At 41.3% G+C, this 16091-nt stretch overlaps 1 long non-coding RNA gene across 2 annotated transcripts in view; it reads left to right on the top strand.

Moving 5' to 3' along the window:
- The window catches only part of LOC113031571 (uncharacterized), a 62235-nt gene that overhangs the window by 38314 nt on the left and 7830 nt on the right, over positions 1-16091 (top strand). For both annotated transcript variants that reach the window (XR_003273749.2, XR_013912066.1), the window contains one exon: positions 7763-7808. This is a non-coding gene — a long non-coding RNA (uncharacterized LOC113031571). The remainder of the gene's footprint in view (positions 1-7762; positions 7809-16091) is intronic.

Below are 16091 nucleotides of genomic sequence, written 5' to 3'. Positions count from 1 at the left end.
TTAAATACTTCATCAATCAATGCTGCAGCCAATGTGTTGTTTGGTGATTGGTGGAGAATTCAGGCAATCCATCTTTCCTACCAGCAACTGACATTCAAGATTCTCCTCAGGTTCTCCATGTATTGCCTTTATTTCTTTATTTCCAGGGTTAACCTAGGCTGCAGAATATGTGTGTTTGTGCGTGTTGAGGTGGAGGGGGTCCACGCTCTCCTTTCATCTGTTATTAGAGTCTGTTAGACATGTATGCTGCAGCAAAATCTGGCACCCACACACACGCAGGAGTACAACACTCAAGTCAGCTCATGAGCAGCCCTCCCATGCTAACGAGATCGTTTCACAGAAATTTGAAGGCATTAGTGTAATTACTGTAATTATATTTAAATGAGATTATACGCAAGACGACGGGCAACATCATCTTTGAAAATGTGTTTTAAATCGCGTGTCGTCTGGTCGATTTTTTCTTGCAGGAAATTAGCTGAATCGCTTCATATTTGAGTTTTGAACAGTTCACAAAATTCAGAGCGCAAATGCTAATCTGGTGCAAAAAACGGCACCGGAATTTTCACGTGTGGAAAAGAAAGAGAAGATATACTGTCTCACAAAAATTGCAGGTTTATATTTTTTTATAAACCATTTTCTAAAACGAGTGTTTTAGACTCAAAACGTGTCAAATCAAAGCTGATAATGTAAGAATTTCTCCTGCCACCCACCCCCTGGATTTCTGCACCTTTAAACCTTGCAGTTTATTTCCTGACACATTATTCTTTCTTTTTTTCATCTCACTGTCTTCCCCCAGTGTGGCCAGAGTAATACTGAAGCCCCTGGGTTTTGCTTAATTAAAATACATCCTTTTTCTTTTCCCCTCGGAGTCCAGGGATAGAATAACTATGCAACAGGGTTAGCTGTATTTAGCTCCTTGAGGAGTTACCCAGTGTTGTGTCAGGCAGCCACTCACAGCTAAATCAACAACAGAGAGCAAGGGAAAGAGAGAGAGAGGGTATAGTATAGGAGGAAAAAACAGGGGGGTACTGGAGGGCTCCCACATCGTGTAAACGCCTAGCTTTTCACACTGAGCGGAATTTTCATGCTAAGCTCCCAGCTTGAACTGAAATCCTCTCACTTATCCTCAAATCCGAGATGAAATACTGTCAGATGTACTGTGATCCAGGGAATTTAGTAGGAGACTGACAGGCCGGGTGGAGAGACATATGAGTGACTGATACCGAGAGGCACAAGTGCGCTTGTCCGTGTGGAGGAGGAGCAGGGAGAGAGGGGCGACGACTGTGAGGGGAGGAGATTTTTATCCGATGATTTGTCAGAGGCACAAAGAGTGACTCGTCTCAGTTAGGTGATGAGTAACAAAAAAAGTAGCACATTGTCACATGATCCAATCATTTTGTGCTACATACTTTGTTAATGTATAATGTATTATTTTATACTGAAATTTAAATGATTTCTTTTCTTTTTTTTCTCCCAAAAAATGTCTGTATTTGATTTGTGAAAGTGTGCTGTACACGGAAACACTTTCCTCACGCTAGTATTGCTCTCATTCGTCAGTCGGATGCTTTATGTGGGGTACTGGGGCTGATATTTGGAGGGTGTGTACATCCCTCATCTCTGAATAGCTCTAAGGCACAAGCAGGAAATGGAGTCCTGGCATTTTGTTTTGCATCAGTGCTCCTCTTTATTAGAGAGGAACAGAATCGACATAGAATTATAATTGGAAAATTGTAAGCTTGCTTTCATTACAATTAGCCAGATCACAGGATGCAATAAACCAATTATTTTACTTAAAAGCAAGTTTCCTCATCACTCTGCAGTGCGTCGCAGGATGTGTAACCTCATCCCACATGGACGTGCCAGTGAAACAGCAAACTCTCTGTCTCCTACTCTGTCGCTCCCCGCTTACATGTAAACACCAGCATGCTTGAGTGTGTTCAGACAGCTGAACATACACTGACATATGAACGCCATTTAGCGGCACCACACGGGCGCGCAAACACACACACACACCTCAACAACATACAAATAATTGAGTAAGATTTGCTGGTACATTAAGTTTAATGTGTTTGACATTTGGCAGGAGGAAATGGTGGGCCCAAAGTGGAGTAGCCGGGTCTTTCTTCAATCAGGGCACTGCAGGGCTTCATTTTACAACCCCGACGCAAACCCAGACCCGTCAAAGCTAATTAGCGCCGTTGCAAATGGATACAGGTCATGGCTCTCAGCGGATTGGTCCACAGAAGGGTCGCCAAAGGTCAAACCTCCAGTATGGAATGATATAAACAATCATCTATAGACCACAAACCAATCAATTCCTTTTAACACTATCCACTTCCTGGTCGGCTGCTCTCAGATGTCAGAGGTCAGTGTACAAAAAGACAACTGAGCCAGTGGGTTTGGGAGTGGGAAGCATATCCAACTTATTATCTATTTATTTGTATTTTACCAGCAAAATATCAAATGCATTTAAATCTGTTCTCTGATAGCTTCTGTTATGTTTGTATATGTACATGCCCATTCATTTATTATTTTCCAGAGGTGTGGACTCGAGTCACATGACTTGGACTCGAGTCAGACTCGAGTCATTAATTTTATGACTTTAGACTTGACTTGAAAAAATGTTCTAAGACTTGTGACTTGACTTGGACTTTTACACCAATGACTTGGGACTTGAATTGGACTTGAACCGGTTTACTTGAAAAGACTTGATATTTTACCCCAAATATAAAATTTAACATGCATATTATATAGAGATTGAAAATGTGACGTCATTCACGGGTAGAACCGCAAAGGATTCTGGGAACTTGTGGCAAGCGGTACTAGCGCACGCAGGCTTTCAATTAAAATCAGTTACACAGCGATAAAAAGAAACACAAAAATGGCAAGAAGCTGTTGTATCATTAACTGCAATAGCCGGTCGCATGACAGCCACGGGAAGCCGACGGGTAAAGAGGTCGGTTGTTATTGGATTACGTCGTTGAAGAGAAATTGTTCAGCCATGTTTCCGAAGTAACAAAGACGCGACGGATGGTCTGGATTGCAGCCATTCTAAGACCAAATATAACGTCCCAGAACACTCCAGCTCACAGGTTAGTCTGCTCCAAGCATTTACACAAAGGTCAGTGATTTTTAGTAGTTAATACGTCATTTTCATAACATAATTAGTGATATAGGTTACAAGCAAGTCTGGCGCTGAACAGAAATTGTCGCGCTATGCTCCTTTATTTATTGTGCATAAATAGTGAATTGTCCTGACACAATATTGCGTTTCGCTTCTGTTATTATGGTACATTGACAAAAACATATACTTTTATTCACAGGATAAAACAGGTTTTCTGTATCACTAATTGCCCAGTACGATTACAGCATACAATATTATTGTCACTGCTACATTTCTGTGATTGGACTTTTACACCAGAAATTATTTCCACTGCTAATTAATTACCGTTGAGCTCAAAGGTCCTATTAATAAACGGTTAATGAATGTGTATTTATGACGACAATTTGTGAGACTGGTAAACTTATGATACGTACGATGGTCTTTCGTTCTACACGGTGCATTTCAAGGTCCTGTACCCATCCGTCGGTAAACTGTACCTGGGCTTGTTGCAGTGACCTGAAGTTACTAAACTTCATGAGTGTATGCACTCACTCCAAGAACCGTATGATTATAAATATGCATATAAATATGCTACAATGAGATAGCTGACTTCATCTAACTAGCAAATGTTGTCCAGGCTACGTTGGTGATGCAGTTTTTTTTAAATGTGTATGATATTTTTGTCATGCGATTTTAAAGCCGGTCCTACAACCGCATCCAAGAATAACATGCAGCTTATCTCAGAAATGTCGGTGAAAATTATTCTTGGAGCTAAGTTTAATTGAGCTGCATTGTATAGAGGTGCAATTTCACAATTTGTGTATATTTTCTAAGTTCACTATTTTGTCATGTGTTGAGAAAAACACAGATTTAAAATTACATGGTCTAATATTTACATTTAGCATAACTGCAACATTATTTTTTCGTTGTTTTTTTTTTAAAGACTCGAAAGGACTTGAAATTCAAAGTTTCAGACTTGTGACTTGACTCGGACTTTTACACCAGTGACTTGAGACTCGACTCTGACTTGCCTGACATTACTTGAGACTTGACTTGAGACTTGAGGATAAAGACTTGAGACTTACTTGAGACTTGCAAAACAATGACTTGGTCCCACCTCTGTTATTTTCCACTGTTTGCATGACAAAGCTTTAGATCTTGGAGAGGCAAATCCTGTATATTTAGTTAGTCTTTCATGAACTCTATACTACATAAAAATCAATAAGAGTGGAGTGAATAAAAAAATGATCTAAAACCATCTTCTTTCTTTGCAGCTAAAGCACACTGTGTGCGTGTTTTCATGCACACTGAATAAAGCCACTTCAACATCAACATGAAGTTCCGCAATTAGCCGGGCAGAGAAAAAAAGGACAGAAAGACAGCGAGAAAGGAAGAGAGGAGGGGTGGGGGAGGAAAAAGGATGGAAACCAACGCTTGAGGAATTGAATTACCAGAGCCTTTTCTCATTATCATTTAGCCGTCTTTTATGGCCCACCAGTAAGAGATGATGTTCCCATGACCCCGCACAATACACAGACATATTATTCAATCCTGCCTCGATGAAATTCCTGCAAATAAAACCTTTGTGCCGGGCAACAGCTAATTATTTGACAGATTGGCCCCCTTCTGGCTCAGGTTACAGTGTGGAGTGGCCATGTTTTAGCCCCCCACTCCCCACCTCCCACCCAAGCAAGAACACCACCAGCACTCCCTCCCCGCTCTCTTCCAATCCTGGTGCAGAGAGGGGCCACTTTGACAAAATCCCAGAGGGCCTCATTCTTTTCAGGAGATTATATATTTCTGCCCCCCCTCCCTTCCCAACCATCTATCCATCCAAAATCAGGGGAGCGTGATGTGTGTGTGTGTGTACAGATGGGGGTTCTGTGTGTCAGTGACAGCAGTCATTTCATAGTTTAAAGGGTTTTCTCAAGCAGAAATATTTAATCTTCCCACGAAAACAAAGTTTGGTGGTGAACGACCATGATGGAAAGACAGAAAGAGAGATGTAAAAAAAACGAAGAAAAAAAACACCAAACCATGTCAAATATGTGTTTTGTTACACTCTATTTATACTTACTTTGAAGAAATGCTGTACCTATGAATTGAGCATAATTTTTTGTAATACCAAATTAGAGAGTGGGGAACATTAAGGGATTAAAGTTTTGGGTGGGCATGCCTTTGGCTTTGATTCAGTCCACTAATAACAAGAGCTTGTCATTAGTGTTCGGACATGGACCACCAAGATAAATGCCAACACATGTTTAAATTATCTGGAGAGTAATGGCATTTTCCTTCAGCCCTTTCCCTTCCCATAAAGGTCCCTTGTTGACTCAACTATGCCGACATTTTGAGTTATCAGCTCAGGTTTAATCTGTTGCTTACTTTGCACCCATGCAGATGGAATAATTCAAGAGGTTGTACGTGTTAAAGAGGTTAAAACGAAGCAATGTGTAGAAATGATGTAAGGGAAGGCCACTGGGGAACAATGACATTTAATTACTGTGGATTTTAAGCATACATGAAATGTATAAACATGTTATATATAGAAGGATGACAAACTGTGATAAACACTTTTTCAGTTACACATATAATAATAAATAAATATATATATTGTTCTGACATTTGTTATTAAAATCAATTGAACTAGATACAGTCATTTAAAAACTGCCATTTAATTGTAATAGTGAAAATGCCGCGACTGAAAGAAAAAGTCACAGATTATTTTTAGAATCTTGACGCAGTGCTTGTAAAACCACAACACTTTTGCCTGTCACCCAAGAGAACTAAAACAGGGAACTACTGCTACTGTGTGAGGCATTTCTGCCACAGCGTTTCTGGAAATTGCCAGAGCTGAATATTTCTAAACGGGGAATTGATATCAAATAATGAAACAACCTGAAAAATGGAAGTTGGAGTTGGACTTAGAGGAAATCAAAAGGATTGTTGAAATGCCAAATTCTGAGGCCATGCCAAGCAAATGCTGCACTATGACCAGTTTGTCTGCAGTTTCCGTGCTAAGATTGGTGTTGTGACATATCAGGACAGGATGTCCTCTGAATTTGGTAAAGTCTTAACAATCCAACCCTTTATATATGAACTAACTATATGCAAACATCTTTAAAAAGACAAAACAATTTAGCCTTTTTTTAATGTACATCACCCCGTAAACACCACTTTGAGCTTCTGCTCCTAACAGTTCCCAACAGTTACACCCTTTTGTTTTTCCACCTCTTGTACGGTGAAATTCTTGCTGGGATCCAGTTGCATGTCTGGGATGCTCGACTACTGTGTTCACCTGGCATGAACCCAAGTGAGCAGAGCCTAGAGTATTCATTGCTCAACCTGGATGAAGGTCATACAGTCCAGCTCTTCCCCACTTCGCTCCCCAGTGAGCAAACATATGGCCATGGAGCACCTTGAACATGTTTGGGTGACCAGAGCTACTTGGCCTGGGTTGCCACGGCAAAGAGAAAAAGTGGCACTAAGGGAGGTTTAGGCCTAACTTGCTAAAGCAGATCAAGGATAAGGAGGGAATCGGAGGCTGCCAACAACTGAGATCATCAATAACTAGTTGCTTGCAAACACCATGTAAAGTCACCCAGCCGTGCATGCACATGGAAATCTACAGAGTTTCTCGCCTGTCTTGTTTCTCCTCCCCTGTTTCTGTTGATATAAATGCTTGTAATCATAAGGTACAATATCATCACCCCATTGTTCAAACAGCCAAGCCTCATCTAATCGCTTCCACGTTTCCTCAGTGTTAAGCTCATTAGTGGGTGACCTAAAGGCATGTAGGGAAAAAAAAGAAAAGACAAGCAAGAGAGACAAAAAAAAATCTTTGGATAATGGATGCTTGCTGTTTTGAGACAGTAAAAATAAACAGGTCTGCAGCCTTGATAATGAATATGCTGCAAATGCTGGCCTACAGTGTGAGTTTATCACAAAAGTCCAACTAATAAGCCTGACTAGTGCGTATGTGCATGCATTTTTTTAATATATAGTTGGAGCAGTGTGTATGAGCATGCCAAAATTGAGTCCTTCATTCTATGTGTTGCTGCATGTGCGTGTATTTACCTTCCGGCTGGCTGAGGGTTGGGGGTAGGGGTGGAGAGGGTGTCGGAGATGACGATTCGCCGCTAGACTTTGTGAATGGGGATGTGAAACTGTCTCTAGTGTCTGAACGTCCGGCCCAGGTGGCGACTGGAAGGCTGACTTCATTAGCCTTAAAGAGGAAACAAAGGAAGATGCATCGTAAAAAAGTGCCATCCCTCATCTGCAAGGCCACCGCCTGACACATTAGGAATCTGTATGCTCAATTAACCACTGGCAGGCTCATTTTTCCTCTCTCTCTCTCGCTCTCTATACCACTTTCTCTCTTCCCCCTGCTCTTGATCAAACAGCGAGCGGGCGCAATCACACTAGATAGAAGCGAAACTCAGTACGTAGCGTGTTTGTGAAGTTTGATGTATTTTACTTGCACGCTAACTGCAGTAGGTTAAAGGGAAAAAAAAATACTTTTTTGTCAAAGTTTTAAAAAAAGAGTCAATTTTTTGTAAGCTTAATGATTGCAGTTGAACACATTCAAAACCCCTCCCTATGAATTCTACAGCTGTGTAATTTTATTCTTATTATCATTTATTTATGTATTTTTTGTTACAGGAGAAGAAATGTGATCCCTCGGAATAGAAGAAATCAGCTTTAAGTGGTATGTAGTTTATTTGGGACTTTTTTTTACTTGAAAAGTGCACAAAAATATGATCCCCACTTATATATTCTTATATGTTCTATCAGAACTCATAAGCATAATTATACGCACAGGTGACAAATGAAAGGGAAAGACGACATCAAGTGTCGAACATGCTGTTGAACAATGGGTTGTAATGAAGTTGTAATGAAGGGTTTTCTAAATCGATATATTAACGTCACACAAGAATGTAAAAGAGCTATGTCCATCAATATTGAAATAATGTTTTTATTAAGCCTTTTCAACTTCTTAACTTTTTTGTTCAAACCCATGTTACTTGGTGTTCTTCATGTGTTCTGCATATCATATAACCTTGAGCCGCCAGCCTTAAGAGATGAGAAATGGGCCACAGAGTTTTCAGTTTGTTCTAACTATGCACCTCCTAGATTTTCTGATCCATGCACACTTGCAGCCCCAACCAGTGCTCACACAAGTGAGGAAATTTATCAGACTTTGTACAGCTCCCTCTGGAGGGAGTAGTATATGTAGTAATAAACAGAGTTTAATGTGTCCAATCATATAAGATAAACACAGGGGCGGCAAAGGTTCCTCCTCATGTTTTGTTGATGGAAATGCATACATGATCACGCAAACACACACACACACACACACACACACACACACACACACACACACACACACACACACACACACACACACACACACACACATAAATCAGACTTAAATCATATCAACAGTTCTCTTGAGCTGGGTGTCAACCTGAGGATCTTTATCTCACTGAGTTTGAAAAATGACACCTGGCTAAGGTGGGGCTTTGCTGTGTGTGTGTGTGGAGGAGGTCACCCTGATACGCATCAACCTTTGATTAACGCTCTTTAAAAAGCACAGGCATCATAGCTCAGGAGGCCTCCATCAAACCCTTCGCTGCACTTCACAAGCCCAACTTCTTTTTATGATCTGACCCGCCCATTTTCTTTCTCCCGCTCTCATGCCACCTCACTCCCACCCACGTCCCCTTCGCTATCACCTTTCTTTTGAGGCCTATCCAGAGAGATGAATAATAGCAAGCAGCTGGCCGAGCACTTCCTTCCCCGTGTCAGGGTCAACAGTTCAGCATGCTGATAGAGACCCTTACACCTTTTTTTTTTTAATAAGAGCTCCCCTACACTCACACAGGTCACTTTGCTGCATCGCTGGACAGCCGTACTCCTGCCATCGTCTGCGCTCCCTTTCATTATATTTCTTTTTTCATCGCTTTGTGAGTCGCTGATTGATTGATAGCTGCTGCTTTTAGGTTAGTAAAACACCCCAAATGTACTTCGATTGATACAAAATAAATATTTACATATTAATAATTAATGCAAGCTATCTATTGACTGGGGTTTGGGTATAAAGAACAGCCTCAGCCTGTCAGAATTTGGCTTCTCTGTGTGAGTAATATTTACATTGATATATCATGAGGCTAAGCTAATAAACTTTTTGATGCTTGCTGCAGTTCCAATGTAGCTCCGTGTGGATTGACAGCAGAGGCCACCCTGGTCAGATTTTGAGTGGGCTCAGAAAGAAGTGCTAATCATAATGCTGAGCTAGCCTTGTTGAGCAGCTAATTACCTCCATTATGAAGATGCAGAGGCCTGATCAGAGGCGCCTCTGTGTGTACATGTGTGTGTTTTATATATGTGTATGTGCGTACTTTCCTGTGCCGATTAAAAAGGAGGATTAGCCGTCCGTCCAAGACAGAGGAAGCCGGGGTGGGGGGGGGGTGGGGGGGGGGCTGGTGGTGATGGTGGTGGGAGGAGGGTGTCCCCCCCTCCTGGAGACGAGCCCTGACCTTCTCATTTCATCCTCATTAGTATCTCATGTCAACAGAGCAGCCACTCCTTAATCATCTGCTATCATCCCAGGCCTACACACACACACACACACACACACACACACACACACACACACAAATAAAGACACAGAAAAACACAAATGGGCAAACAGGGCTACTGTTACAGACAGGGACCAGCACATCCTGAATACCCATTTATACTGAATATGAATGTATAAAGATCATTTTACAAGAAGAGTATGTATTGCATGTATGTATGTATGTAATGCATAATTTGTTACTTCAGTTTTCTGTGAAAAGTATTCAAACTTCTGGGAACTCTGATTACAGTAACACTGCATTCTCAGGGTAGAGTGTTAAATATTATTTGTGATCATGTAAAATGCCCTCTCAGCCACAATTAGGGAAGTAGCACCAAATGTCAAACTGTTTTTACTTTTTTCCCCTTATTCATCTGCTTCTATTTTCTTTTTTTCAACAAATCCAAATTGTATTTGTTGGATTCGGTGTATGGGATGTGTTGTTGGACAGCAGCATAGCTGTGTGGTACAGGGTGGGCTCGTCTGTCTGTGTCGGCCTCGGTGCCACGGAGGCCCCAGCAGGGTCGAGGGGAGCTGGGGCTCAGGGTGCCAGCACAAATGAGCTCCATTCATTTCCCCACTTCGGCATATGGTGGCCCATTGTCCTCGGCCACAGAGGCAGAAGTGATGCAATTTGTTGGCATGTCCTGTCATTTTCACAAACTGTCCATCCCACTGAGGCCCCGACCAGCAGAAGACAAGCAAGGGCAGCTTGTTGTTTTACCAGATAACATGTGTAGTTGTGCGTATGTGTTTACTGTATTCAATCCAGAGCTGATGGCGACACTCCAAAACAGAATAGAGACATATGTTGTCATCTGAGCAAATATTTTGATGAAGCACAAGGCAGAAACAACAGGATCAATCAGAGGAAATTACTCAGATTAAATCTCCCTGAAGATTATGATATGCAGTATGTATGTCAATCCCTGTATTGTTGTTTTCCAATACTGTTGTCTTACAATACTTTATCCTTATTTAGAGAATAAGATCTAATCTGATCTGGGCTTTAAGACATGAAGCTTCCTTATTTGCTTAATGGTAGATTTAAAAAAAAAACCCAGCAGCATTAAAAGGAAATCAAAACCAACGTAAAAAGAATACACACTGAAACCTCAGATTCATGAGTGAGAGTGAACTGAGCAGCTCACCCTTGCCTGTTCCTGGTTTCACTATGCCAACCATGAAGTTGCTGTCTGCGAGGAGAGGGGAAGGAGTCTTGTTTAACTTCCTGAAAAAGCAAACTTTTGACATGAGGTGCACAATATTAGCAATGCAGCAGCAGAAAGAAAGAAGTGTCTAGACATAACTACATTTAGGTCAGACAGAGGAAAACATATGATCGCACAGTCATGCACAAAACGATGGGAGTACATGGTGTTGACAGGCAATTGAATGACCAGGGTCAAATGTCACTGAACCCATTCCATGCTAACATTTGTGAGTGTGCATGTGTGTGCACCACATCCCTGCTTCATGCTGTGGTGTCACTCGCCCTTGGCTGCGATTTGGTCAGAGGTTTTCTTGGGTGCAACCGCACCCGACTCTCCCACGCATGCACACTCTCACATGTAATGGGAACGTGGGCTTTCCACTGAGCTCACGTGAAGAAATCAGCGGGAGCACCTTCAGACAGAAGTTGACTTCACTTTAGCCTCTTTGAAGATTGATGACATTGGTGCTTGTTTCACTGGATGTAAGGAACAAGTGGCCCCTCAGAGACTCATTACACCTCAGCAAGATTTGGAGAATAGAGTGACACTGCTCCCGATTACCAGATTCATCATTTGTATTGGACTGAGTTCCTGCTTCACAAATGCTGGATGGCGAACTAAACCAAAACTACTGACGTGGTTTTATGCCCTTTGCTGCAAAAGAGCTAAAGAAAGAAAAAATAGTGGCAAATGTGATGTGAGCTGCGTTTGTTTATTTTCCCTCACATGAGACATGCATAAACAGTCAGATCCATCTTTGTCCCCCCACGCAAACATTTAACCAGGCTCATCTTATACCCCAATCATACATCCCTGACCTCAATCCTGGCCACACTTCTCTCCATTTGCTCCCCCCTTCAACCCCGCCCTCGTTCTTCCAGCCACCATGCTTTGGTAGCACGGATCCTTCTCCGGCCCTATCCTTAACCCCATTTTCACCCTCCACCCCCACCTATCCTCCAAACCTGTCAGGGACTGGCTTCACATGTCCATCAGCGAGTGATGGATGAGGTGGAAGGTCGTCACCCCACTCTCCAGAGTTCACTGATCCTATCAGCCATGCAGACACCTCCAAATCAAAGCGGGAGAGACGTTACTGAAATCATGCAATTAGGGTAACAAACTTGGCTTTGCAGAATTTGCTTTTAGACGGATGTGCAATTGGCCATGAGTCATAACTCGTATATTCAGTGTCATTTTTGATGCTTTGTGGAAAGAAAACTGCAACAAGGAAAATTAAAAGTATCAGTTCAACCGTGTTTTATGTGTTTACTTTTAAAGCGCGCTCAATCTGTTGCATTGCATCTTGCTTCCACGGGGGAAGATTGAGTGGAAGAAGAGAGTATATATAGTGTTATTTCAACAGGCTACACAAGAAAAAGATTGCTTGTTGTGTTAGGCAAAGTGCGAAGATTTATTGGATTTTCTTACAATAACAAGACTGCTTCTCATTAAATAGATATCCAACATTCCCTTGAAAAATAGGAATTATTTGCCCAAAGTGATTTCCCATAAAATGCAACGAAATTTGATTGCACCCTGGTATAAACTAGAGAAGAGTATCACCCCTGACTGACCTTAAATTGCCTCTTGATGCCTATGGCGCTGTAGGAAAAACAGTAGCCCTATTGGTTCATTTCACATATGTCGTGGTAAACAAAGCTACAGGATATGATTGGTGATTCAATTGCTGAGGAAATCAAAGAAGGCAACCTCAGAACCTGGATAAGTCTGCCCCCAGTTTTCCAGCAGCAGAGAACAAGGCGGCCAAAGGATGCAGGATATTCTCTCACTGATATCATTCTGTTGGAGGAAGATTGATAAACTATAAACACACGGGAAGAATAGACAATGCACAATGGTGTCAAGCGTCTTTGCTGACAGGAGCGTAGATCAATGTTATTTCCCGCTTTTGCAAAAATACCTAATTCCCCTTATTTAATCAAGCGTCTCCTTTCTCTGGCCCTCCTGGCTGATTTATTACACCCACTGCCTTTATGAGTACCTGTTTCATTTTCTTGTCTCTGCTCTGACATCTAAAGTGATAGGAATTTTATGCTTTTGATAACAATATGAGTTTCACTTTGCCCCAGAATTCATAGGCTTGTCAGCAGCCAATAAATAACAACTGCGTGGCACAAAAAAAAATCGCTTCCACGACAAAACATCCACCTAATGGGATTTACCTTGGGATGAAGAGGATGAAGCTTTGAATAGAAGAAACAGAGAGAAACAGAGGGCTGCACAGGGGGGATGTTGATGGGAAAAACGCACGATCTCGGTAAAAAGGTCATGTCAGCAAGAGCGCGAGTGCAAGATGTTTTCCGGTGTCTTCTCGTCGGGATTCATAATTGGTGGGCTGTCATATGAGCATTTTGATAATGTCACATGAACATAAATGCCACGTTGTGACACACTGTTCTTCAGTTTGTACAGCAGGGGAGCTCGAACAGTGTCACGGCATGGATCTTCAATAAAAGACATTAGAGGTCACAGACATCTGTCTGACTTTATCCCAAAGCCCAAGAAGTGTGAAGATGTTGACAGTTATGCTTCTTATGTCACAACTTGTTTCAAGATATAATCTTCACCATTATTGTCAAAAGTGTGTATGTGTATAACATAAAATTAATGCACTCTGTTACTTAAAGACTCCCTAGAGAATTAAATTTGTCGCACTACCGCTATTCATTACAGTACTTTTGTGTTACTGTGTCACATGGCCTGAGAGCCACTCTTATATATAAACTTTAGGCTACAGTTTCACACACTGACACAAATCCTAACCCTTATGAGGACACAGGATCTTTCTTTTAGTGTTTAAGTATAAACACAAAGCTGACAGCAACATTGAAAACCAGCCAAGCACTACAGACCAATCGCCGCAGAAAGAAACGGGTACAGGTAGAACTGGAGGTTGTACTGACTTCTCTTCTCAGTTTTTGTTACCTGTTGAAGATCAGATTCTATCTTCTTGGCTGGTGTCAGGAAGCAACTGGCTTTAACATGGCTCTGGGTTCTTTGCTGTTAGTTTAGTGTTTGCACGGTGCCCTTATTGTCCTTTTGTTTGTCCTTGCATGCAATGAAAATAAAATTTAATTCCATATATCCACATCTCAAAAGGTCTATACCACTCCATCATTTTCTCCTCCCCGCACATGAATTGAAGGCAGCTGATGGTACTCGAGGGGCACAAGACAAAAAAAAATAAAAATAAAAATAAAGACATGTTAGTTGAGCTATTGTAGAGATAACTGAGGGTGCCGTATAACACAATGTCAGTATTGAATTTAATAGTAAAACTATGAGTAACAGTACTGCGTAACAGAGAAATGCAATTTGATTACAGTAACACGCAATGCTAAAAATGAGACAAGCATGACTCAAATCCTTCATCAACAGTAATATATTTGACAAGAGCAGTGTCAGCACTGTTTAGCGGGAACAAAGTCTGCAAAGGGAGGAGGTTGGGGTGCATGGATAGGTCAACAAAACACGAACTAATATATATATATATATATATATATATATATATATATATATATATATATATATATATATAAACCTGAAACATACGTAATATTGCTGAATTAGCTCTAAATAATGACTAGCAGTCAATCATAGCTGCATTAAGTTACTGCCTGTCTGATTTTCTTTGACTGTGTTAGTACATTTCACCACAGTCCACATTAAAAGTTCACTAAAGTTCAGTTGATGTTTAACAGTGAAAGTCAGAATTATTTTCTGAAAGGTCTAATCAGCACCCTACACTCTACTGTAAATATGTATGCTGTGAATGAAGAACTGCGGTCTCCATTAAAAAAGCTCTCTGCCCTCACTTCTTTATTCTTCTCCCCCTCTGTTGGACCAATCACTTCCATCTGCGGTCAGCTGTAAAAAAAAAGAAAGAAGTGTGTAATACAAAAAATATTCTCATATGCATATGAAAAATCATGTCCTGGATGTAGCCCTGAGAGATTAAATAGATTTATATTGACACTTCCTCACATTCCACTGACAAATTGGCCGTTTCTGCGTCGTTGCCAAAAACCTGCTGGTTACCTAGGCAATGACATTAAACGGCTCTTTACGTGTGATAAAGTCAAACAAAGATGACGCACTGTATCCAGCAACTATAGCTAAGGAATAGGAAGTAAAATGTCAAGCATTTCAAAAGGAAGCTGCTGTAAACTGTGGTTATGGAGACTATAACAAATCATTGCCCAGACCTAAAAGTCTCTTTGTTCCAGCCAGTCCTGCTCCTCGCTAAGTGAATATTATGGCTCTGAGTGAAGGAGGGAGGAGAGTTCGATGTTTTTTGTATATCCCTACTTGAGCCTTGTGTGTGCTTGGCACAGGGGCCTCGAAAGAGCGCAAAGAATAGAAGAGGCAGGGTCACAACAAGTATTCGGCGCTATAAGGGCTTGAACTGGCACAGGCTCTTGGCATGTGCACAATGCATGTTGGGATGGCAGTGTCCAAGAGCCTCCTGACAGAGACACAAGCAGCTTGGGGTGGAACCAGCATCTCAGTGGGGACACAGAAAACGAAGGGAGGGAGACAAGATCAGAAGCAGAGGGGAAAATTGAGACAGATTTTCTTGCAGGTGTTGAGATAATAGACGAACAAATGATCTAATTGTTGGAGCACGAATCAAGGATTGGAGTCCCTCAGATGGTTCGGGGGGGGTTCAGAGATCACAGAGAAAGCAGGATTTGAATTACAAAGACAGTCTAGATGACATATGCTAACCTAAAAACCATGACTCAGATGTTCTTTCATATTCACAACTGTGAAATAGTTTAAAGCGCACATATTTCACATCAACAGGCCAAAGTTTTCATTTATCCAGCTTTTTTCTGCATTTATGGTTTATGGACAACCGGTCCCACTCACTTCATCAGGTTGACATTTATTCTCTGAATAAATTACTGTAATGTCAGCAAAGAAATGTATGCACTTATCAATTAATTTCCTTAGTAGGATACAGTTAGTAGTACTGTAACTTGCCATCATTTGTCCAAAATTTGTTATTTTCCCAGCTTTTTGATTTTTTGTGAGCATGTTAGCCCAGTGACGTCAAAGCATCATTGCGCTCTTTTTATGTGGTCAGGCTGGGAATATTAGGGGAACTATCTGAGGGACTTTTATGGTT

This window comes from Astatotilapia calliptera, chromosome 11 (assembly GCF_964374335.1).
Source record: "Astatotilapia calliptera chromosome 11, fAstCal68.1, whole genome shotgun sequence".
NCBI classification, from domain to species: domain Eukaryota; kingdom Metazoa; phylum Chordata; class Actinopteri; order Cichliformes; family Cichlidae; genus Astatotilapia; species Astatotilapia calliptera.
This window is presented reverse-complemented; position numbering and strand designations above follow the sequence as displayed.